Below are 23,109 nucleotides of genomic sequence, written 5' to 3' on the forward strand. Positions count from 1 at the left end.
CACGGGTTGAGTGTCCCCCGAATTCATTCTCCTTTTACCCACGTTCTGGTTTCACCTCTTGCTCACTTTATGCTCTACCTCAGCATTCTCGCGCACGTCCCAGATTACACTCTTCCTGCTGTGGGTGACAGAGACGAAGCCGGCAGGGTGCCGGGCACGCGGTGCTGCCCCTTCAACTCCTTCCTGAGCACGTTCTCTTGGAGGTCCCCGCAGCACACGTCCAGGCTGAGCTCAGCTTCCGCCTCCCCCACCCCCTTTCTTCCTGTGTTCTCTGCTTCTGGAAATGGCAACATCATCCCCACACCCAAGCCTTTCCGTCATTTCCAAACTCTGTCTCTGCACCCCTGTACTTAATTAACTGTTATTTGGGTTGATTTGCCCAGCACCATCTCCCTGCCCTTTTCCTCTTCTCTATTCTCTTGGTGCAAACTGGAGGTCAGGCGCTGAGCCTCTGACCTAAATCACAGAAATCACAACACAAGCAAAAACCTACTGTCACTTGTTTCTTTCACAAACCTCTGCTGAGCCACAGCTAACATCTGTTTTCTGTTACATGTGGGCCTCCGTTCCTGGTCCACTGCTTTACTACAGCCCAGACGTTGCAACTGGGAGTGCTCTGCTCACACTGTGTGGTTCTAACTCTGATGGCTCAGCATCTGGATTTGGAAAAGACAAACTTTCAACCAAAAGCATCCCCTTCCCCTGCAGGAAGTTTCCCCTCTGTGGTGGCCTGTAGAAGTCTGCCTGTATCTCAGGGTAGGAGGGAGAGTGAGGCTTAAGGTCCCATCGTCAGCCCTTGAGGAAGACCCCAAATGTCCACTGGCTTACACCATTTCCCTTCAACACTGGAACCGCTGCTGTGTGTCGGGCTGTGCAGCAGCTGAAGCAGGTAGCTTGCTTGCAGGGTGTGGATACACTGACAGGCCACGGTGTGATTATTAAACACCAGAGGCAGACAAGGAGCTGTAACTGAGTGAAAGACACCAGTTTTATTTCAATCGTATGATCTTTCCCGACTATGGATTCAAGAGTTGGATGGCATGTGGGATGGATGGAAGGCGACCCGGCCTGCTCTTTGGACCTGATTGAACTTGAGTGTTATGTGTAGACATGTGATGATTTTCCTATAAAACTGTACCCTCACTCTGCTTTTTTTATTTTCAATTTGTCAGTCAAATCAATTGACTTCCTTCAATCCTGCATAGGTTGTTTGCTCCCCCTCCTATAATCTTTCAAACTATCCCTCAGGTTAGGGGAATCATGGACTAATATAGACTGTACACCTTCAGTGCAATGAAAACCAGTTCACTCTCAGAATCCGTCACTTTCAGGATGCTTTCCTGATTAACTGAAAAACATTTGCCATCTACATAGCATGCAAATCTTCACCTCTGGGAAATTTTAATATCAATTACAGTATAAAGCATCCTCCTCGTTTTCCAAGGTCCAGGCTGGTCCCCTGGGAGATAAAGTGCATCACCCCCTCCACTGTTCCCACCGCCTAAACCTTCATCACAGAACCCATCCCAGCACATGGAGGCCGTATCTTCTTTCCCCATGCAGCTCTGGAATCCAGTGCACAGTAGGCATTCATCAAACATTGGTTCTATGAGACCCAAGGTTTCTATTGGGTGTGTAGGGGATTTGGGTGATTTACTGATTATTTCAGTGGTTGATTACAATCCTAAAATGTCCATGTCACTGTGATGTCTCCGACTATTATTTAAAGAAAAAAATTTTAATAGGTCTATGATGAAGTCTTTTGAAAACCTTGGCTAGCCTACCATTATTGTCTAAGAAATTCTTATCTAACTTTTAAATCTAACAAGCCACTTCCATTACCCTCCCCATAATTCTGTTATCCATGCAATCAAACAACTAGTTTAAGTTTAACTATGTGTGTTCAACCGTAGTTAATTAGATACATCAGTAATCATACAAACACGAGGGTCATTAAGAAACAGCTTTTGACTGCCTGCTTTTTAAAATTCCTCAATGAATTTAATAATTTGATACAGGTATTACCTAAATAAGCAAACCCAAGTGAAAACCTGGATTATCAGAAAAGAAAAATTAGGCTGTAAAAATTCCCTTAAAATTCAGAATACGATCCATTTCTGAAAATGAATGCCCCTTGGGCATTCAAATACATGATTCAATTTGTTAAAATTTGATTTATATACTATTGTGCCAGGAACACATTTATTAGATGAAGTGAGATACACCTAAGCTGAAAGCACATCCTCCAAAGAGAATTGGTTAATACAGTTAGAATAAAAATAGGAAGGAACAAGAGCAAGGCTTAGCATGAAATCTCACAGATTATTTCAAAAGAGCACAGATACTGCATTAAAGAGTACAGAAATCACAGGAATGTTCTGTAACAATAAAACATTAAGACAGCCATCAATTTTCCGACACCAACCATAAGTGTGCTTCAAAGAGAGGGGGTTGGAAAAAAACTCCTTGAGTGCACTTAATGAGGTACTTTATTTATTTATTTATTTATTTATTTATTTATTTTATTTTATTTTATTTTTTGGGGGGGTACATCAGGTTCAATCATCTGTTTTAATGAGGTACTTTAAACCAGAGCAAAAGGCTTCCTATTGGTTCTAAGCTTACGCAGCTATTCAGCTTGAAGGTGGAATATTCTTTTGCCCCAGGCAGTTCAAGGAGCTGGGTGCATGTTGTTTGCATAAATGCCTCAATATGCATAAATGTGGAAGGACCCCCACCCCCATATTTACTTCACATTTATGAAAAGAAACCCCTTATCAATAGCCTCGACATCAATGTTCCTCCGCCTGCAGTATGGAAATCTCACTGATGGTGCCAGTGTTTACAAGAGGATCATGAAACCCAGAAACTGTTGATCTCAGCAGCTCAGGTGTGCGGCGGAGCTGGGCCATTGGGATGAGTTACAGTGGAGGAGGGAGGGGAAACCAGAGGTGCTCTGCAGTGGGAACCAGGTCTTTCCTTTGTCTGGCTCTGGAGTAGAAGACTCCGAAGAAAGTGGGTGATGAGAAGCGATGGGAATAAATGATTTGATGATAAATGACAATCAGCTCTGAGGATGAAGAGAAGGAAAACAGACAAGAGAAGTAGAAAGAGAACCTGTGTGTCACAGAGACTGTCCTCCAAGAGTCAGGAACCGCTCCGGTTGGACATATTTGAGGACATAGGAGTATTTATTCTTCCCACTTGCCTGCTGAAGAAGGGATTCAATGACTCACCTAAGATCATACAACCACCAAGACGGAGCAGAAATTGAACCCTGCTCTCCTGATCAGCTACACAACAGTCTTTTCAAGAGGTTGCTTCTCTCACTTTCCTGATCTCAGTTAGCTGGTACGTGCCAGCACTGCACGTCTGCAGGGCTGATCAGCAAAGTGTTGCCACGGAGTCAGGGCAGCGGCTGCTTCGATAGATTGCTAGGGGAAGATGTGCAAACAGGGTGTGAACCCAAACTTGGTTATCTGTGGTCCCTCTCACCCTTAACACATAACACGTGTTGTTTTGGCTGTCCAAGGAGCTCTGTGGCGAAGAGAGCAATGTGACCACCAGGAGTCTCAGGGAAGAGCAAAGCAGACCTGGCTGTACTCGCCAGCCTGGCTGGATGCTGCCCCGTGCTCGGTGCTGCTGGCTGCTATCACAGCCGCCGCCGTCGTCGTCATGGCTTTGGTTTTATGGGAATGAACTTATATTTGTGCTTTTATTTGTTTAAGTTCACTATTCTATATTTGGGGTTTCGAACAGCGCCAGGCACGTATAAAGCATTCCGTAAAAAACTGCTGAAGGAATGAGTGAGTGGCTTTCTCTGTAGCATGTGTGTGAGGAGGGACAAGAAGCAGAAGGCTAGTTCCACCCAGCCTGGCTTCACAGTTCCACACAAGGAGGTGAAACAATGGCTTAGAGCCTTTGATAGACGTATTACGTTTCTCTCTGCCCTTTCTCTGCCTGAATCTGTGAAGATGGGCCTACCTCTTTTTTTTTTTTTATGGATTTTTTTTCCCCATAAATGTACCTTCTCACAACCCTAACCAACATAATCTCTCCACACGAGAAATATCAGTGATCAGGGTTCATCTTGTGGTATTCCCACCATCTCTATGAAACAATCATTCATCTTTGATGTCCCTCCAATCGTCCAATCATATACTTGACTTTGTGGGACACCCCAGGCCCGACTCTCTTCTCATCTTCACTGTGGAGGCAGGTTATTGTTGAATACTTGTTTAGGGACAGCTTCCATAGAACCACAGATAAAGTCACCAGGCAAAGCAATGATTTTTGTTTTTAAATTAGAAATCCCTTCCTGTTTATCTCTCAACATTTAATGAGTTGACATATTTCTTCTTTTACAAAAGTGTCATTTGTCCCAAGAGCATATATCCTGAAGTATCAAAATATTGGGAAAGGAGTTGCTTAGGGAATTGAATTTTCTCTTTTCCATGCTAGCTAGTACTAACATAATGTCATGAGACTATAAAGATAGAAATATTGAGAAAGAGAGACAAGAAAACCACAACCTACTAGCACATGTGTGTCCAAAATTTTTTAGACTGGAGACTATGTGCTTCTAGAATTGCAGGGAGGTTCTCTGATTGGAGACAGGACAAGAAATGTGATTTTTGCTGCCTGGAGAACAAGGAAGAAGTCACTGTAATAGACAAGGTATGATACTAACGCCTTGAAGTAGAGCAGTGGCAGTAGACATGGCTGGTAACAGTGGGGCAGAAATAAAGTTGCAAATGAGAAAGTAACAAGATTGGGAAGTGACTGCACTTTGGAGTGCAAGGGAAATAAAATATCAAAAGATTATTCCATTTGATTTTTTAAAAGAAGTTGTCTGGTAGAGAAATCTTATGTATAAGCACAGATTTTCTTTGGAATATGAAACATGTCACTGAATCCAGCTTGCTGGGCTGTCCAATAAAATGCTTTTAACCCCAAACAATCAAGATGTCAGCGTGTTTGCTGAAGTGTCGACCTAGTGGTCTGCCGTGCTATTTTGCTTTCAGGTCAAAACAGTGATCTAAGTTTCAGCCTGAGGAGACAACAGACCTATATTTATTGAATCTGTGTGGACAACTTTGACCTCAAACATTATCACTCATGCCAACACTAAAACTCAGGTAACAGAGGACTATCCACGATGATAGATAGATTTTTTCACATTTTTGAGGAACACAAGATTCCTAATAACAGTATAATTTGAAATGCAAACTTGTATAAGAAAGAACCAAATTTCAAACAATGCATTACAATTTTGGAGAGATTGATAGAGAACAGGAGAAACAAAGAGATGAAGCACGGCAAATAAATGTATTGAAATGTCAACATGAGAAAGTAATTAAGACTGCATCTGAATATATTTGGAATATGACAAAGCAAAGGTATACTTGGTTCAAACAATCAATAAAGAAAGGGTACACAAGAAGAATATATACCAAGAAACCTGTGAAAGCCTTGAAATAAAGAGGGGTCTGGATACAAGGAGAGCATCTGAGTGAGAACTGCATAGTTGAATGAAGACCAAAGTGGAAAAGTTATAGGAAGGAAGGTTTTGCTTAAATATAGGGAAAGAGTTTTTTCAGTTAAGCTGTTCAAATATATTAGTTGCACCATGAGGCTGTGAGGCCACATGATTCAGGGGTTTAAGCAGAGGTCAGAGGGCCACTTGTTGAGCAGTGCTCTATTTGGAGACCCACCATAGATGAAACAGGGCCTTTCTGATACAGTCCAGGAGCCTATTGTTTGTCACCTCCATCACAATTTGTGGCCTTTATTTTCAACGCATCCCTGCCTTATCTCTCCAGCTAAAACTGATGGCTCTATCAATATTCTTCCTATACTTCTTCACTGTTTTCCCATTTCTCATCACATTTTCCTTAGATTTTCCAAAAAAAAGGAGAGTCCTTCTGGTTTTAGATTTTAATCTCCTTATCTACTAAAATTTCTTCTGTGCTTCTAATCATATTCATTGCTCTCTTTCCTTTCTCTCTCTCTTCTCTCAGAATAACTGCATATTCAAGCTGAAGATCCAGCAAAGCCATAATTTAGAAGGGACGACTTTCTCCTTGGCCATCATTAGCAACTCATCTTCCCCAAACTTATAAAAGTGAAACTAGGGTTTTTTCCTCACTCCAAGATACAATTAATTCGCATCTTTCAATGGACTAATCTTATAAACTCTTTCTTCCAAAGTGGATTTCTTGCAATTGTCTTGAATCATCTCAAGTGAAGTCTTGCTGACGATGAGGACTTCTGTGCAGAAACTAACACTGTCAGCAAAACTGTCTTTTTACACAAAGAGCAAACTACTGCACATGAAGAACTGTACCCTTCAAAATAAAATTTCTCACTTTTTAAAGCTGTCCATATTATCATGTCCAAGTGGTACTTTAGGTTGGATTTATAAATTCAGCAGAAGTGTATGCATGCTGTATTAAGTACTATAAAAGAGCTTCAATAAATATATAATATGTGGTATAGACATTTTGATTATTATATATGTTATATATCTAGTAACTCTTTTATAAATTATACCCATGTAAAAAACTTCCATCCTATTACATAAATAATGAATTTGTGTTTAGTTTTTGTCCAAGATCAATGCCACCTGATATTTAAAAAAATAAATCATAGGAAATAACTAGTATTGAATACCACTTTTTTTTTCATTTAGTAGCAAGAATGAAAAAAAAAATCTTTGAAGCAAGCTGCAAGTTTGAGTGTTATTAGTTGAACATGGCTGGTTTAAACACTGGAAGATGAAATCAATGTATTGGAATGACTTGTCTAACACGCTGTAATGAGATACCTAATTAGGTGCCGTTGAAACACTGAATATTCGTGCAATGGAGAAAACTATAGAAGTTATCACTTTTTGTTCCTCTTCCCATTCTAATAATGCTCTCAGTGCCCTTTTTACTAACTGACTGACTGTGCAAATTACTTAATCCCCCACCTTCATTTCCTTATCACTTAAATTAGATTAAGGATTCTTTCTTCATCCTGGGTTTGTGTAGATTAAATGAGATGATTCATTAAAAGTGTCTAACCCAGTATCAGTATATTGCCAGAGAAACATTAGATAACTATTAGCTATACAAAAAACTTGGAACAAATTAATTAAATTATCTCACTAAAAAATAAAAAAAAACAAATATCTACTTTAGAAATATAATTGGCAGAACAATTCTCTGAGACATATTAATGAACAACTAGTTTAGACAAGGAATCAATTCTAACAATGCATCAGTTTTTAAGACAAGAGATTTCTAAGTTTCCATGATTGATTTGACAAAGATCACAGGATCATGTCACAATATTGCATATTAATCCATGGCCTTGATAACAGAATTCTAAAGAAGTTTATCTTCCTGGTGTAAAACACTTCAAACAGCATACCTTAGATAGAACATACCCTTCTTTCAATGACTCCACGTTGAACCACTTCACCTGAATGTAGCATTTATAGATTTAACTGTGTTGATGGCCATTTTTTTAAACTTTTCGAACTTTAAGAATTTTTTTCTGGTTGAACATCTTTTGAGCCAAACAAATCAAGCCATTGTAGCTTCAAAAGGACTAGCTAAATGCTAATAATTTTAATTGCATAATTGCAGAGTCAATTTTATATTATACTTGCCAAGGATTTTCAACGAAGAAATTTAACACTAATAAGAATTTATCTTCTAATTACAATCTAAGGGTGTTAAATCTTCAAATGTGTTAGATTGCATCTCACAAGTTTTTATAATGGAAATTCTTGCATTACAAAACTATCATTTAACAGGCATGCTTGGTAGATTATGTGTTGGGCATGGAAATTATTTAGAGAAGCAGCTATATCAATACTAAAATCATTTATATGCTAAGTGATTATTATCCTGGAAAAGTTTTATTTGTAATGAATTATGCTTTCTTTTTACAATATGGGAAACTAAGAGAAATGTAATAATGCAATCGATTTTCTAGGAGAAGTAGGCAGAAAATTCTAAGAAAAGTTTGGCTAGTTTTCAGAAACAGCTTCATAAAAGTGTTTCTCCGTAATGCATGGGTAAGGGTAGATAAATGTCACATTTTTAGACTACTTCATAGGTAATATAAGAACACTGGTCCTGTGAAGTGAATTATTATCAAAATTAGGAGAACACTGTTCTCTGCAATCTACAACTGTGTTTAAATCGAAATATTGATTTGGCCAAATAAATGAAGAATAAATGGCAAGAACAATGTTTAACCTCTATTCCTATTGTTATTTGGAAGAATTGTTAGGGGACTATATGATTAGTTAGATAAAGAGACTGTGAACTGTTCCACCTAAAAAAAGTCATCTTTTCTTAAAGAATTGTGATTGAAAAACGAAAACATTCTGAAAATTAAATTGCCTAAATGGGTAAGGTTTATACTTGCTCTACAACTTATTAAAATTTTTCCAAATCAATGTAATAATCTCATGGAAGTCATTATTTCAGCCTTCCCGTCAAGTAATTTTGAAATAAATATCAAATATCACTAGCAGATGAAAAACAACCCAAATTCAACAGGCAAGGAAAATTTATTAAATTATGAGTTAAAACGCTATTAGGTATCAGCTACATATACAGTTTAGCAACTGCAGTCCTTAATCTGTCATGTGGACATTGAATTGTTCTACTTTGTCTAGTATAATAAATACAGTTAAGTTGTTCTGATAATGTCTATTTTATTCTACTTTGCTAATTTCATTACAATGCTACCATTCTTTTGTTCTACTTCTCTTATAAAGAAGAATTAAAATTCTATCATCTGTTTACAGCTATAATTTCAAATTTGTTACTCTGAAAAGTAGCTCTTTTTGAAATAAAAAAATAATAATTAAGCTTACCGAAGACTAAAGCCCATAACTGGTTTCACAATGTTAATTTCTTGACTATCAGCATTATGTAGAGAGTATTGTATAGAAATCGAGATATAACTATTTTTGCATCCATTAATGTACCCCCCAAATTCCTTTGATTTTAAAAATGCGTGTGAATGTCCATGTTCATGCAGATCCTAGTTATCTAACTTAGCTATCCATTTTTGACAGATGTTAGTTTTATAATGTACCAAGTATACTGAAGCACAGTCTTTGGTCTGGCCTCTTCACCCTCTATCATCTTGGTCCATGCCCAAGAAATGGGTAGATACACTGGCCAAGAAATCATAAGCAGGAAAAAAGGAGACTCTAACCCTCTTAGAAAACAAAATAAACACATTTTGAATCAAACTAATTTAGTTTTGAATATTGACTGCTTCTGAATGACCTTGGGTGAAGCGCTAAAATAATGCCATTGTCTGCAAACTGGTCTTAATACTTGCTTTCTATGGTGGTTGTGAGGATTAGGTTAGGTGATATACAGAAAAACCCCAAAGAGAGTGAATGGTGTATGGTGTTTATTCCATTCATGATAATTTATTTTTCATGTTTGAGATAGCTAATGCCTCACTTTGCAAGCTGAATTACACTCATATTTCATTAAGTCACGTTTTGCATTTTAACATTTCTGATTCAGGATGCTAATAGTGCATCACTGTTTAATTGGAAATACTTTTTCTTTCTCAAGGATGCGTAAAATAGAAAATATTTTAAACACTTGATTACATCTTAGATTTAATGAAATATGGTAAAATTCTTCCACGTATTTTTTGAAATGTATTCTAGGGAGTAACTTTCTTCTAGAAAGACGTGGTCCTCAAAGTGATTATACTATGTATACTGCTTTTATCGATAATCATGAGAAAGAATGCCACCGGATTAAAAATATATATTTGAACTCCCTCTGGCAGAAAGAGTGGAGGTGCATTAGAGGGTTAGTTAATACTTATGTTTGATGCTTTTAATCAGGTGGACTTGCTGCTAGTTTTCTATGTTCAGAGTTTTTCTCAAGCTATTATTGATCACTACTCCAAAATAGAAATTGATGATATGAAAACATTTTTGCTTTATAATGCATATGAATTTGTGGGGAAGATTAGCAACAGCTGCTTTGATCTGACAGCACATAATAATTGTTAAAGTGGATCAATGAAACTTCCATTTACTTCAGTATATTAAGTAAAAGAAATCTGTTGATCAGATCTGCTTCAGAACCCCTATTTCTGGCAAAGCAATTTACATCTTCAGAGTATCTGGCACTCAGGTTTGGATGTAGGATCTATTTATTTCTGAGGTTTTGGCTGTGGCTCATTTCTCTCATATGACCTTGGGCAAACCACTTGATCCAATTCTTAGTTCCTCCACCTGCAAAGCAACTGTAGCAATCCCAAAAGCAATACCTCCCTGTCCTTTCTATTGCTGGCCTGTGGGAATTTTAGGTATGTTGGTGGAATTACTCAGAAAATGAAAACTACTGTCTGCGACAAGAAGCATAAGTAGGATAGAGAACACCATTGGCTAACAGATTAACTGAATTTGGCTGGGGATGCTGGGGGTTTTTTTGTTTTTTTTTTTTAATCACTGGCTAATCTTCTGAAAGACAGGTTGAACTTCTTGATTTTATTCTCCACTTATACATGAATCACCAAATCACTAGATAATGTGAGTTGACTCTGAAATGACAATAAAACCTTTAAACTCTGTGTCTTGTCACATCCATTCCAAGTTTTGCACATCTACAGTCTTCGAGTTTATCATGGGAGTGTAGAGCTGTGCTACCTTTACAAAGAGTTTAAGAAATAAGATTCATTTTGTGTCCTCCTGAACATATACTTCAAGGTTGCAGTCATGGCTATCTGGACATCAACTTTTGGGTGACCTCATCCAAAGACACAATTCTAAAGATGTCCACCATGACATCTTGTTTCTGTCCTCTTGTTATTCAGTCAAACACTAGTCTAGGTACTGCTATAAGAGACTTTGTAGATGATCTTAAAATAGGGAGTTTATCCAATATTATCTGTGTGGGTCCTATGTAATCATGTGAGCCCTTAAAAGCAGCAGAAGAAGCAGACGAAATGTGGTGGGAGGGTGAGTGGTGGTCGGAGAGATTAGAAGCATGAGAAGGACTTGAGCTGCCATTGCTGGCTTTGAAGATGTAGGGGGCCATGAACCAGGGAGGGTGGGCAGCCTCTAGAAGTTGAGAGCTACCCAATGTTGATAGCCAGCCAGGGCACGGGGATTTCAGTCCTACAACTACCTGGAACTTATTTCTGGAAGTAGTTTCTTCTCCAGAACCTCTATAATGATTGCAGGGTGGCTGAAACCTTGATTTTGGCCTTATTAGATTCTAATCATATTACTTAGCCAAGCCCATTGGACTTCTGGTCTACAGAACTGTGAGACAGCAAATGGGTATTGTCTAAGCAGCTAAATTTGTGGTAGTTTGTTATGGTGGCAAGAGTAAATGAATACACTATCCAGCCACTCATCCATCCATCCACCCTTCCATGTATGTAGCAAATATTTATTGAGCTAAGAACTGCCAGGAATTGCTCTTGAGTTGATGATAAAGCAGTGACAAACAGATAAAAGTTCTTGTCTTCATGGAATTTATGTTCTAGTAACTATATCCAGATATTCAAAAAGACCTTAGAGCTTCTAGCTCATTGCTGTTTGATCCTGTAGGCCTATTAGATTAGAATAGAAAAGTCTAGACCTTTTAGGCATTCCTGATGATGGAGACTATACCAGATGGTGTATTGTCCTCCAAAGCCCAAGTCACATGTATTTGGATGGACTCTCAAATCTAATTGGTTGATAGTTTCAGGACTAATAGTCTCAACGCTCTGGTTGAGTTTATAAACACAACACATGTATCATAATGTAGTTCTTGGCAAAGATTTAGCAGAAATTACATATAATGGAATTCCTAGTGAAGATTCAGCAAAATTTGGTCATAGAAATTCTAAGCAACAGCTGATTAACAATATTTGGTGCCTATGGTTAACAACACTGTCCTGTGTATTTGAAAGCTGCTAACACCATAGATCTTAAAAGTTCCTATCAGAGAATACAAATTTGGAACTATGTGAGATGACAGATGTTAACTAAATTTAATGTGGGAATTATTTCACCATGTATACATATATCAAATCATTATGTTGTGCACCTTAAACTTATACAATTATATGTCAACTACATCTCAATAAAACTGAGAATCAAAACGAAACAAATCACAATATGTGAAGGTGGCCCACATAGGGAGCTTCTTCTCAGGATCTCCCCAGGAATGGATACGTGTAGCTAGACTGAGGAAGCTGATTCTCCCATTCTTCTGCAAGAAGATAATGGTGGCAAAGTTGAACCTTTGTTACATAGTTCACTATTTCATTTGCTCAGAAAATGTATTATGTCTAAGCAGCACTCTTCTTCCCATTGAAGAGTCTCAACAAGCCTACCATCAAATCTAGGATTTTACTTTTCCAAATTTGTGCCCTCACCTCAAGGTCAAGAGTGCAGAGGAAGGGGAGGGTGGCCATAAGGAACCTCAGGTCTGCTTTTTCCTGAGGGTGGAAACCTCCTTCACTCCGCAGGTCTCTTGTGGAGGTATGCATTGACTCAGGGACACGGGGTAAGGCTTCAAAGGAGTCTGCCACATTTGATGAGTGTGAAATGTCTGCACAGCAGCACACTTTGAACCCTTTAAGGATTTTTAGGAGGATTTGCTGTGCTGGCACATAGTAAACACTCAGTTTTTTCTTCAATAAATTAATGAATGATGTACTATGTGGTCCTATCTTTGGCATCCTCCAAATAACTGGTAAAAACCACAATACTCTTTATGGCTTTGGAGTTAGCCTGATGCACTTGTCTTTCTGGAGGTAGTGACACCAGCCTTAAGGGGAGAGCAAGGAGGCCCAGTGTACCATGGCAAGCAATGGACAGCTCAGCAGGTGTGTAAGAAGCGTGGACACGTGAGCAGATTTTGACAGGCTTGTCATCACACTCTTCCTTCCCCATCATTCCACTGTTGCCTAAACTCCTAACAGCAATTTTTAGAAGTTTTAGTTGGTCATCACAAAAATATAAATATTGTACTGCTTCCCTTTGAATATCATCATTCTATATTCACAGATTATAAGAAACTTTGAAAGGACAACACATCTTCTTCTTCTAGACAGACCTACATCTCAGCCACCTGGTTAGATGATTATTTACAATATTTATAACAAGTCAACATACACACAAACATATAATATTCAATGATTTGTGTTAGAAGAACCAAAACTCCTCAAAACATCTTATGTGTATAAATAAATATCCAACTTCCCTGGAGGTAAAAACAAAGCTTGAAATAGTGGGAAAATTAGTGGGCAATAATCCTGTTATTATGGCCCAATTACATTATTGCTTTTAAAATTTAAAGATTATATCATTAATTAGTTTTTTAGGTTGTGATAAAGATAAGTTCAAGGCTCAAGAAATAAATTTTAAGAAAAAATGTAGGGCTCATCTGGGGGAATTAGAGGTAGGTTTGTAATAGATAAGCAAAATCTAAAAGTCACTGAAAGGAGAGTCATTTTTTGTTCACTGCCATCTTAAAATGGATATAAATAGGCTCACAAAAAGCTCATATTAAACTACTGTGTTTTAGGGAAAAAAAGTAAATTGATCTTGGAAGGATCCAAATAGAACTTACGCATAATAACACTGCCATTATTACCTTTTTCTTTATTATTTGGAACATTAATTCAAGATGCACATGAGGATATAATATAGAAAGCAGGCAAGCAAAGAAATATCAATAATATTTGCAGTTTTTCTAAGGAAATACATCTATTGTATTTTTCAATTCCTCCTTCATTGATGGTTAAGCGTATGCTGAGCTATATACATTCCTTCCTGTCAATGTGAAAAATATAGATTTTTGAGGAAGACAATAAAAATGGAAAGCTGATTTCACCCTAAGTGGAAAATTCCTCCTCCAGCTTTGTGTTTGGCTCAAGTAAACCAAAGTCAGTGTGGCGTGGAGCTGAGATGCGAATTGTGGAACATGGTGTGTGTGGTGAGAACTTCATCAGCATCGGGACTGAGGGGTTTCAGAGGACCAGTTCCACAACTGGACAGATCAGGCTTTCAAAGAGAGATCACATGTGGTGAGAAGACAGTGAGATTCCCGTAAAGGGTGCTGTCGCTGTGCTCTGGGCCAACCCCGCCCCGCTGGAGGTGCCATCTGGAGAGCCCTGGGTGCTCCCAGCGGTGGGCCACATGAAGACCCGGGTCTTCCTCATGGTCGAGGAGCAGGACTGGAGGGCCTGGGCTCCCAGCGTGTCCCGTGCCCAGGGTGAGCAAGGGTGTTTTCCCCGTGGGAGGGAGGGCTGGCGTGGGGTCATCGTGATCCTGGACGACACAGCTTCCTGGGAGGGCAGAGTCTAGGGGCGGAGGGAGGAGTCACACGTGAACATCCAGAACAGAGAGCCATGTCCAGGGTGGGGGGGGACCCGCTCAGGACAGCATCAGTCAGTAAGAACTGCTGCCTCCCCCACACTGACACCCCTGCGGGACGGAACCGGGGTGGCCAAGGTGAGGGGGCAACACGCAAGGTAGAAAAATAGAGGTGGAGCCCGCTGCACCCCCTTCTCCCACTGCCAGCTTCCAGCCTGGAGCAGAGCTAAGCTGGACTGCTTGAGGGTAGGTCCAGTTTGGAGTTTCCATCCATCTGTTAGAGGGGGGATTCTAAGCACTGGAATTGTGTGTGTGACTCAGAGTGCCTCAGGATCCTGTGTGAGTGGGACAAGAAGGCCCTGCTAAGCGTCATGCTCCTGAAAGATGTGCCTCTAAAGGAAAATGGGAATGTGACCTTAATTATCAGCAAACCTAGAATAGGTGATGCTTTAGGCGATTTAAAACATACAAATTATGATCTGGCCAAATACAGGAGCCTCCTTAAATTAAAGCTTTAGAAATCACTATATGCTTTCTTGGTCAGATTAAATAAACCTTTCTGTTGTATAAACAGAAAAGAATGCTGTTTTCTCTTGGGCTAATCTCTGCATCTTTGCTCATTTGGGACCCATCTTGAGCTTTTAAATACATTAAAGCATATTACACAGATTTCTGGAGGCATATCTCAAAGGCCTTCGCTGAGCTGGTCGAAATCTCTTGTTCAGAAACCTGCCAGTTTCCAGTGAGCAGTGAGGATGGTAGTGGCCTAGGACTGGGAATCAGCTGGGATCAAACCACCCTGCCTGTGGACCCTCTGTGCGGTACCTCAGAGGGGGGCGAGGTGTGACAAAACACACATTGCAAACGCAGCTTAGCAGCCGGTTAAGAAATGGTCAGTTGTCCCCACTCTCTCCCTGAATCTCTCCCCACCCCCCAACCACCCTCAGGCTAGTTGAGAGGAGAGACCCAGGAAATAGTACCTACCCAGCATGAGAGAGGGCGGGAAGACCTACAGAAGAGGACTCCATTCTACACATCAGAGGGGGCTCAGGGAAGGTTCCTGGGAGGACGTGATGTCTGGGTTTGCTTCTGGTGCTGTTTCCTGAGAGTCTTTGAACTGGGTATAGGATGGTCTCTCAAGGTCAAGAAACGGGGTGTAGGCCACATGGCCCATTCTAACTAGCAGGTGGTGAGTCACAGACGGCCTCTCAATTCCAGTCCCATGTCAAGCCTTTCTTTCCATAATGGAAATTGATTTTCTTATGATTAACTATGCAAATTATTCTAGATCCACCAAACTTGCCTTTGGTCTGGGACAATCAAGATGTGCCTGGGCCGTGAATGTGTCTGCAATTCAGAGTTCTTCTGACAGTCTGATCCCTTTAGGTGAAGTTACATGGTGGGAGCAGTGGTCAAACTAGAATGCTATAGTGAATGCAAGTGAACCTGGACGCCCAGGATGAAACTTGGACACTGAGATTTAGAAAGCGTCACACAAAGAGACTGCAAATATAAAAGCTATTTAGAAACTGAAAGCTGTGTCTGTCTTGGAAAGAGGGTGGGATTTCAACAGTCCATCAGGGCAGGCAAGACCTGGTAAACCTCTGGTTTACCAAGGTGAAGCCCTTTGATTAGGTAAATGGTACACTTCCCTCCCTCAATTCTTCTGAAATGAACTGAGCAATCCAAAGAAGGAACTAAAACTATCTTCCACGGGAGGGAGAGCTGAACAGTGGAAGTTTATTTCTGATGGAATATTTCTGCAAGTAGGAAATATTAGCATCTAGAAAACAAATTTTGCATTTTATTTCTGACTGCTGGCATATAAAAAAAGATATTGATTCTTGAACATTTATTTTGCATCTAGTCACCTTACTAAATTATCATATTAATTCTAATAGATGTCACTTAACTTACTTTGAAGGAACACAAAACTGCATATGTACAGTTTTCTCCACCAACTCGTGAAGCAGGCGATAGACTTTTGTAACACCCGCTAATCCGTGATGCAATTTCATTCACATTTCATCATGCATTCCCCTTACCCTGTGTTGCCCACGCTTCTACAAAATGATTTCCTGTAGTTCTCTGCAGGCCAATGAGCTGTTTTTCATCTTCCCAACCACTTGCTTTCCAAATGAAGGAGATTAAGGCACAGAGTAGTTATGTAACCCATCCAAGTGCACACAGCTGGTAAACTGAGCCAGGATTCAAACCCAAGCAACCTGACGCAGAGCCTTTGCTCTTAAACACTCTCCCATCCCTTGTTTTTCCACGCATTGTCCCACCTGTCCTGGTCCACAAGCTGAACCTCTATTTACCTACCCAAACCCCATTCAGGCACAGAGTGGCTTGACCCTCTTGCCCAGTTGGTTGGGCAGAGACAGCCTCAGGCGATGCAGTCTGCCACCCTGGTGGTGCCTGGGGTCCTCTGGAAGGTGGGTGGCAGCATGCCCTTGGGAGTCTAGGATATCCCAGGCAGCGCCCAGAGCTTCAAAAGCATTTGCTCACCTCTCTTTGTTAGTTTGCAACATTACTGATGGAAAAAAAAAATCTCCTGCCATCTCCTCTACTCCAAACTTACCTAGACACCTTTCCTTTTTTAACTAAACACCCCCTTCCTGATGAAAGGAAAAGGAAGAGAACGTTTCCTTGTTGTTAAAAGCGGAGTTCTCATCAGGCTTTGCACAGCCAGTCCTCGTTCAGTGATCGCCATGTGAGGGAATGGAAGACATGCTAGGCTTCCAGCTTTACTCACCAAGGACGGGGCTGCACCTCCACACACCCTGGGAAAGAGTTCCACAGCCAGTCCTGAGTTGAACAGCATCCCGCCAAAACTGATGCCCTTTCTGGAACCTCCAAATGTGGCCTTATTTGGAAATAGGGTCATTGCCAATGTATAATTAGTAAAGTTAAGATGAGGTCATACTGGAGTAGGGTGGGCCCCTAATCCAACCCTGACAAGGACAGGTATCTTTATAGAAGAAGCGAAGGGACACAGAGACAGACCCACAGGGGAAAATGTCACGTGGAGCTGGAGGCAGCCACTAAAGTGATGCATCTACAAGCCGAGGAGTGCTGGACCCACCAGAAGCTACGGGAGAGGCAGAGAATGGATTCTTCCTTAAAGACTGGAGGCTTTGCTGACACCTTGACTTTGGACCTCTGGCCTCCAGAACTGTGAGACAGTACATTTCTTTTTTTTTTAATTTAAAAAAAAATTTTAAAGAAATTTTATTGAGATACAATTGACATACAATAAACTGCATATATTTAAAGTGTACAATTTGATTTTTTTTTTCTTATTAGTAATGTGTATATGGCAATCCCAGTCTCCCGATTCATCCCCTCTCCCACCTCCGCTTTCCCCAGTTGGTGTCCATATGTTTGTTCTCTACATCTGTGGTGAGACAGTAAATTTCTGTTGTTTAAGCTGTCCAGTTTGTGACTCCCGATTCTGACTCCCTTGGTCATCATCCTACCAGGTCATGTGTATCTAGAAATAGATAGACAACTTTGAGAACAATTTTTCCTCTGGGCCAATACAACCATGGAGGTGTACAGAGAAGAGCAGACAGAGGCAATTTAAAGTATATGGCTGCCCCCAACATAATGGTAAGACTTCACAGTGATAAGATGGTCATTTTATGGGCTGACCATGTGTAAGATGCATCAAATGAGGGTACGGAAGCCTTGCTTTTCCAAGGACCGTCTGTCCTTTGGGGCTGCTCTCTTGGATCACTGCAGAGCCATCAGTGTTTACAGATACATGGGTCCACCATCTCCAACCCCGAAGACTGTCAAGGCTCTAGAAGCTCTGCTTATAAAGAATGCTCAGAAGAAGGGGCATTGAACTTGGAGAAGTGAAGATTGAAGAGATAGGAAAGTTTTATATAAGTTTTTAAGTGCCCGTTTTTGGAAAAGGGACTAGACGTTATTCTGTGTGGTTAGACTAGAGACAAAGCCAGGTAGAAATATTTGGCATATATTTCATTCACTTGTAGGAAGTGATTTTCACTTTGGATGTAGGATGGACCACCTCATGAAATAGTGAGGCTATTTAGGACAAGACTGAATAAACAAGTAATGGTCACGCAGACTGGGTTAGTGAGTAAATTCCACACAGACACACATTGAGCACCAGTTCTTCCTGGTGGGCCACTCCGCACAGGAAAAAGAAAGCCCAACACACTTTGACCATGAAACGAATAGTCTGATAGATTGTAGTTTAGTAAGTTTGGATAGAGATGCAGATGAAAGGGCACCCACGTGGATCTGCCAGCTTGGTTAGGATCCTGGGATTCTTTTCAGACCAACCAGCTATATCCGAGTGGAAGAAGAGTTCAGAAGAGATTAGATAGACACATGATCATTCCAAATCTACCTTTCAGGAATTGTGGAGTAGTATTCTAATACGTTCCTCCATAAACTTAGGACATTCAAAGGCTTTCAAATCTAATAAACCTAATGATGCCAAAGGAACTTTGAAGCAAATTTCTAAATTATACTAAAGATTGTATAGAATTCCATGGGGGAAAAACACCTTAATTTCAAAATTAAATTAAAAGCCCTATGAAATAAATTTTATACAAGTCAATTATAAGACATAAAAACTAAAGACATTTTTGGTAAACAATCAGCTCACAAGAGTTCATTGACATTTTAAAGGAGCATGGAAATAGGTCCCATAGAACTCACAGAAATATCTAAAGATGGTCTGAAACAGGCTGACAGAGAATACTTAGGCCCTCATTAGAAGTTGTTTTAAAAGACTGTCGGTAGAAAATAATTGTTTCTATTTTTTAGAAACTACTTAAATTCCAGGGTGAAATACGTGGTACAAACTTTCCAAAATGCTGCATATATAATGCATTCACATTTCCTGTGTCATTTAATGTGTCTGAATTTGAATTGAAAATTTTAAATCTCTTTTCAAAGGCTTCTATCAGTCTATGGCATGCATCTTAGAACTATCCTAAATAAATCTAAGACTACTTGATTTTCACACATGGGAACATGTTATTTCATTATTACATTTACTTTTGCATGTTCTGTGACCTAAAGTTAATGTACTTCTACAGCTGCTGATACCCAGAGTCTCTGAACTATTTCCATTAGAGGCAGTTTCAGGACTGCTAGTGCAGTTAGAGACAAAAGTACCAAAATAAGTACTGTCTCCAAAAAACAGGGTTGTTGGACAGCCCTAATCTGCCGGCAGAGCCCCATATTTTAGCTGTAAATGTTTTAATGCCATTTACCGCCTCATGCTTCTCAAATGCAATACACTGCATCGTTAATTTTGTAGTTTCATCTCTGAAAGCTATTAATTGAGCGTTCCTATTGTCTTAATTTTCTGTAACCTTTAATAACACTTGTGAAAGAACACAGGAAAGAAGACATTGCTGTTATGGAAACTCTCTTTTCTCTTTCACCCCACAGCAGGCACTGGAAAGATAGCATTTCTTAGATAGCCAAAATTCATTGTTTAGAATTAAAGAAAACAAGTTCAAGCTTAGATATCACCTTGGATTTTCCAAAGAGGACCCTGATCCGGGCACCCCTGGTTCGTTACACTCAGCTTCTCTTTTTAAAATAATGACCTTCCCCCAAACATCAGTTACACAGTCAAGCGTGCCAGGAAGCCATGGATTTGAAAACCAGTTATCCTTGAGCGAATCTCAGAGTTCTTAATTTATTTGGCCACCCACCTGGCACTCGGCAATCAGAGGCAAGGTGAGTCCTTTGAAGCAAAGGGACTGTAGCAGCTGGGAAAACCTCACGCACAGGCTCACGGAAGGGCCCAGGGGATGAGTTACCAACAGGGGACACGATACATTAAATTACCTATTCATGCTGCTATAAAATAATTTATATAGCATTGCTATATTGGTTATAATAGCATACATGTGTATAACATTGTATGTGTATATAATGTTGTATGATGTATCTCATTTAATACTCAGTTAAGGCCAGGATGGACATTATCTCAAATCATATGCCAACATTACAAAAAAGACATTATTACAAATATTTTGTGCAGATGAAGAAATTTAAGTTCAGAGAAGTTACATGATTTGCCTAAGGTCGCATCTCTTCTGCTGCCAAATGTTACTCTTTATTCCACATGGCAATTCACCACTGTGTTTGTTGTTTTAACTATAGCCTAACTAAAACCTGTCAGAGTATGTTATTCATAAATAGAAATATAAAGCCACTCTTCCTCCTAGACCAGGACTGATCTCGTGGGGCTGGTGATGAGTTTCGATCCCTGCAAAGTGTGGATGGGGACACGGGTCGGTGCTCCTTCCTGCTCTGCCTTATTTCCCACTGGTCCCCTGGGAAGACTGCTGACGTGGTTGTGCAGTCACTAGTTACACAGTCCCTCTGATCATTTCAGAGGAAGATTCAGCTGACATTAAAACAGTACAGAAATTGCAAAAGGGAGCAGGCAGTAAGAATTATGCTAAAGTTTGTGCTTCAAGGGAACACTAACAGAAGGACAAGGTCATTATATTTGAAGGACTATTCTCTCTTTTCATTCTTTCTTTCAGTAATTTATATTGGGTCTCATTCTCAAAAACATTTTGTCATGGGACTGGAAAGAAATAGCTTTGAATCAGAATTTAACAAGACGTTGATTGCATGAAAGTAGGGAAAAGGGAAACAGAAAATGAAATTGTTCTCAGATACACTGAAATTAAGGATGAAAATTTTTTTCTAACGTTATATGCTATAAATTTCTAATTTATTTTTAATTGTAACTAAATAATCTGTTACTAAAGAATCTGCTTAAATAAAAATGTATATATGCTTCTGTGGATATGAATAAAATGTAATCATAAAGAAGATTTTTAAAAAATGCTATTAAAGTTAAATTATTTTTAGACTGAAAATACTATTGTAATTGGAAATTCTGTGATAAGCTTCAACTGGTAGAACTGGATCTGTGGTAACAGCCACTTTGAAGAATAGTTTTAAGTTTTAGAGCTAGAATGCTCCAATTTTGTAATATGACCCTCTGGAAATACAGCAAACTACATTCTGGCATTGTATTGACAGGTTTCTAAGATAAGTAGAAAATGAAGCGGAAGCTGATACTTTCTCCCCTTAAATGTCAGAAAGACTTTAACCAGAAAAATAGTTGAATATAGAATTCCTGGTGCATGCGTTTAGAAAGGTTTCCAAAATAATTAGCTATGTGTGGGACCGATTAAGGCCATGATGTAAACTGTAAGTGCCCCATTTTGATAAAATCTAAATAGGGATGTATTCTTAAACCCAATCGCTTCTTTCGTGAAGCATACAAACATCTGTAAGTTAAAGAATTAAATAAGTAGTATAATGAGGAAGATGGAGAAACCAATTGTTTTTGTTTAATATTCTAGAGCTCCCAAGAGATTTATCGTAGTGGCAGCTGTACTTCTTCTTCTTTACAGGGCTCCTTGAGGATGAGGGAGATTTCAGTCATCTTTTGAATATCACTGTCCTTATTTTATACAAAGGTACAAAATGATGCTTAGATTGAAGTACCAGATCCTACTGTGGGACAAGGAGAGCAGTAACACATGTGGTGGTGGCCCCTAAGGTCCTACTCAGGCAAGGGAGGGGGAGGCTGGCGCTCATGTTCCATGACAGGCAAGGACAGAGCAAATGTTTACGGAGGGGAAGAGTTACAGAGGGGCAACTTTTACAGTGAAAAAATGGAAACAGTAATAGTACACACATCATAGGTTTCTGTGAGGATTATTGAGGGAACGTTTGTGAATCACACACGTCAAAAGTGTTAACTATAACTGAGACTTCTGGGGGTGGGTGTTCCCTGATTCTTCCGCTTCTGTCTTTACCTCTAGCATTCCTGTCTTTACATCTATCTCTTATTTGATGTTGCTATACAGTAAAAATATGAGTTATGAATCAAGAATATTTAAGCAAGTATTTTCCACAAATTAGAAATGCTGTTACTAAAACTTTCAGTTTAGATTGTAAAAGACTGAATCATTAAACTCAGCTTTTGACTTTCCTGAAAGAGTAGCCATCTCATCTAAATGTCCACATTAATTCTATAGTTTTTAGATATTTTGGAATGCATATCAACTCATTCCATTATGATCATTCTTAAGCTCCTATAACCCCAGTTGAAGTCCTTTTTATTAAAAATGTTTAATATTAAACATATAAGTAGGTCCTACTACTGAAAGACAGCTAAAGGCTCTGATGATCCCATGATTTCCTGAATAGTCTGCCTGATTAAGGAGACTTTTAATAGCAATTTAGGAATTATATGGAAAATAATGATTCCAAACAAAGGACTTCTTTGTAATGGAAGCTGTCATATGTTCAGTTTTTTGCTTGATTTTTTTCTTGTCTGTACAATAAGCAGATCATATTGTAAAATTTTCATGCACTGTTCCACTAAATTACTAACTTATTTACATGGCTGTCAAAAATTAACTTCAAATGTTGACTTACTCCGTGCATATGAGAAGTATGGAACTTCAAAGTTAGCAACATAAAAGAAAACTAGATTCACATTGTTTCAAGAGGTACGAAAGGGAAGTCACACTGTCAATGAACAGATGTACACCCACTGCCTGTCAGGAGATCACCAAAACTTGCTAATAGCTTTGGGTGAAGCAGATTCACTTGAGTGCATCAATGCTTTCCAAACCTTACAGAATAATATTTTCTAAAAAAAATGCACCAGCATATATGTTTTTAATCAGCAGTCACCATCAGCTAACTACAAATTA

General features: G+C 39.4%; 1 protein-coding gene across 2 annotated transcripts in view; it reads right to left on the bottom strand.

Moving 5' to 3' along the window:
• Positions 1-23,109, bottom strand: part of PACRG (parkin coregulated) — a 487,647-nt gene that overhangs the window by 192,318 nt on the left and 272,220 nt on the right. The window lies entirely within an intron of this gene.

The sequence above is a fragment of the Hippopotamus amphibius genome, chromosome 6 (genome assembly GCF_030028045.1).
Source record: "Hippopotamus amphibius kiboko isolate mHipAmp2 chromosome 6, mHipAmp2.hap2, whole genome shotgun sequence".
Classification (NCBI taxonomy): domain Eukaryota; kingdom Metazoa; phylum Chordata; class Mammalia; order Artiodactyla; family Hippopotamidae; genus Hippopotamus; species Hippopotamus amphibius.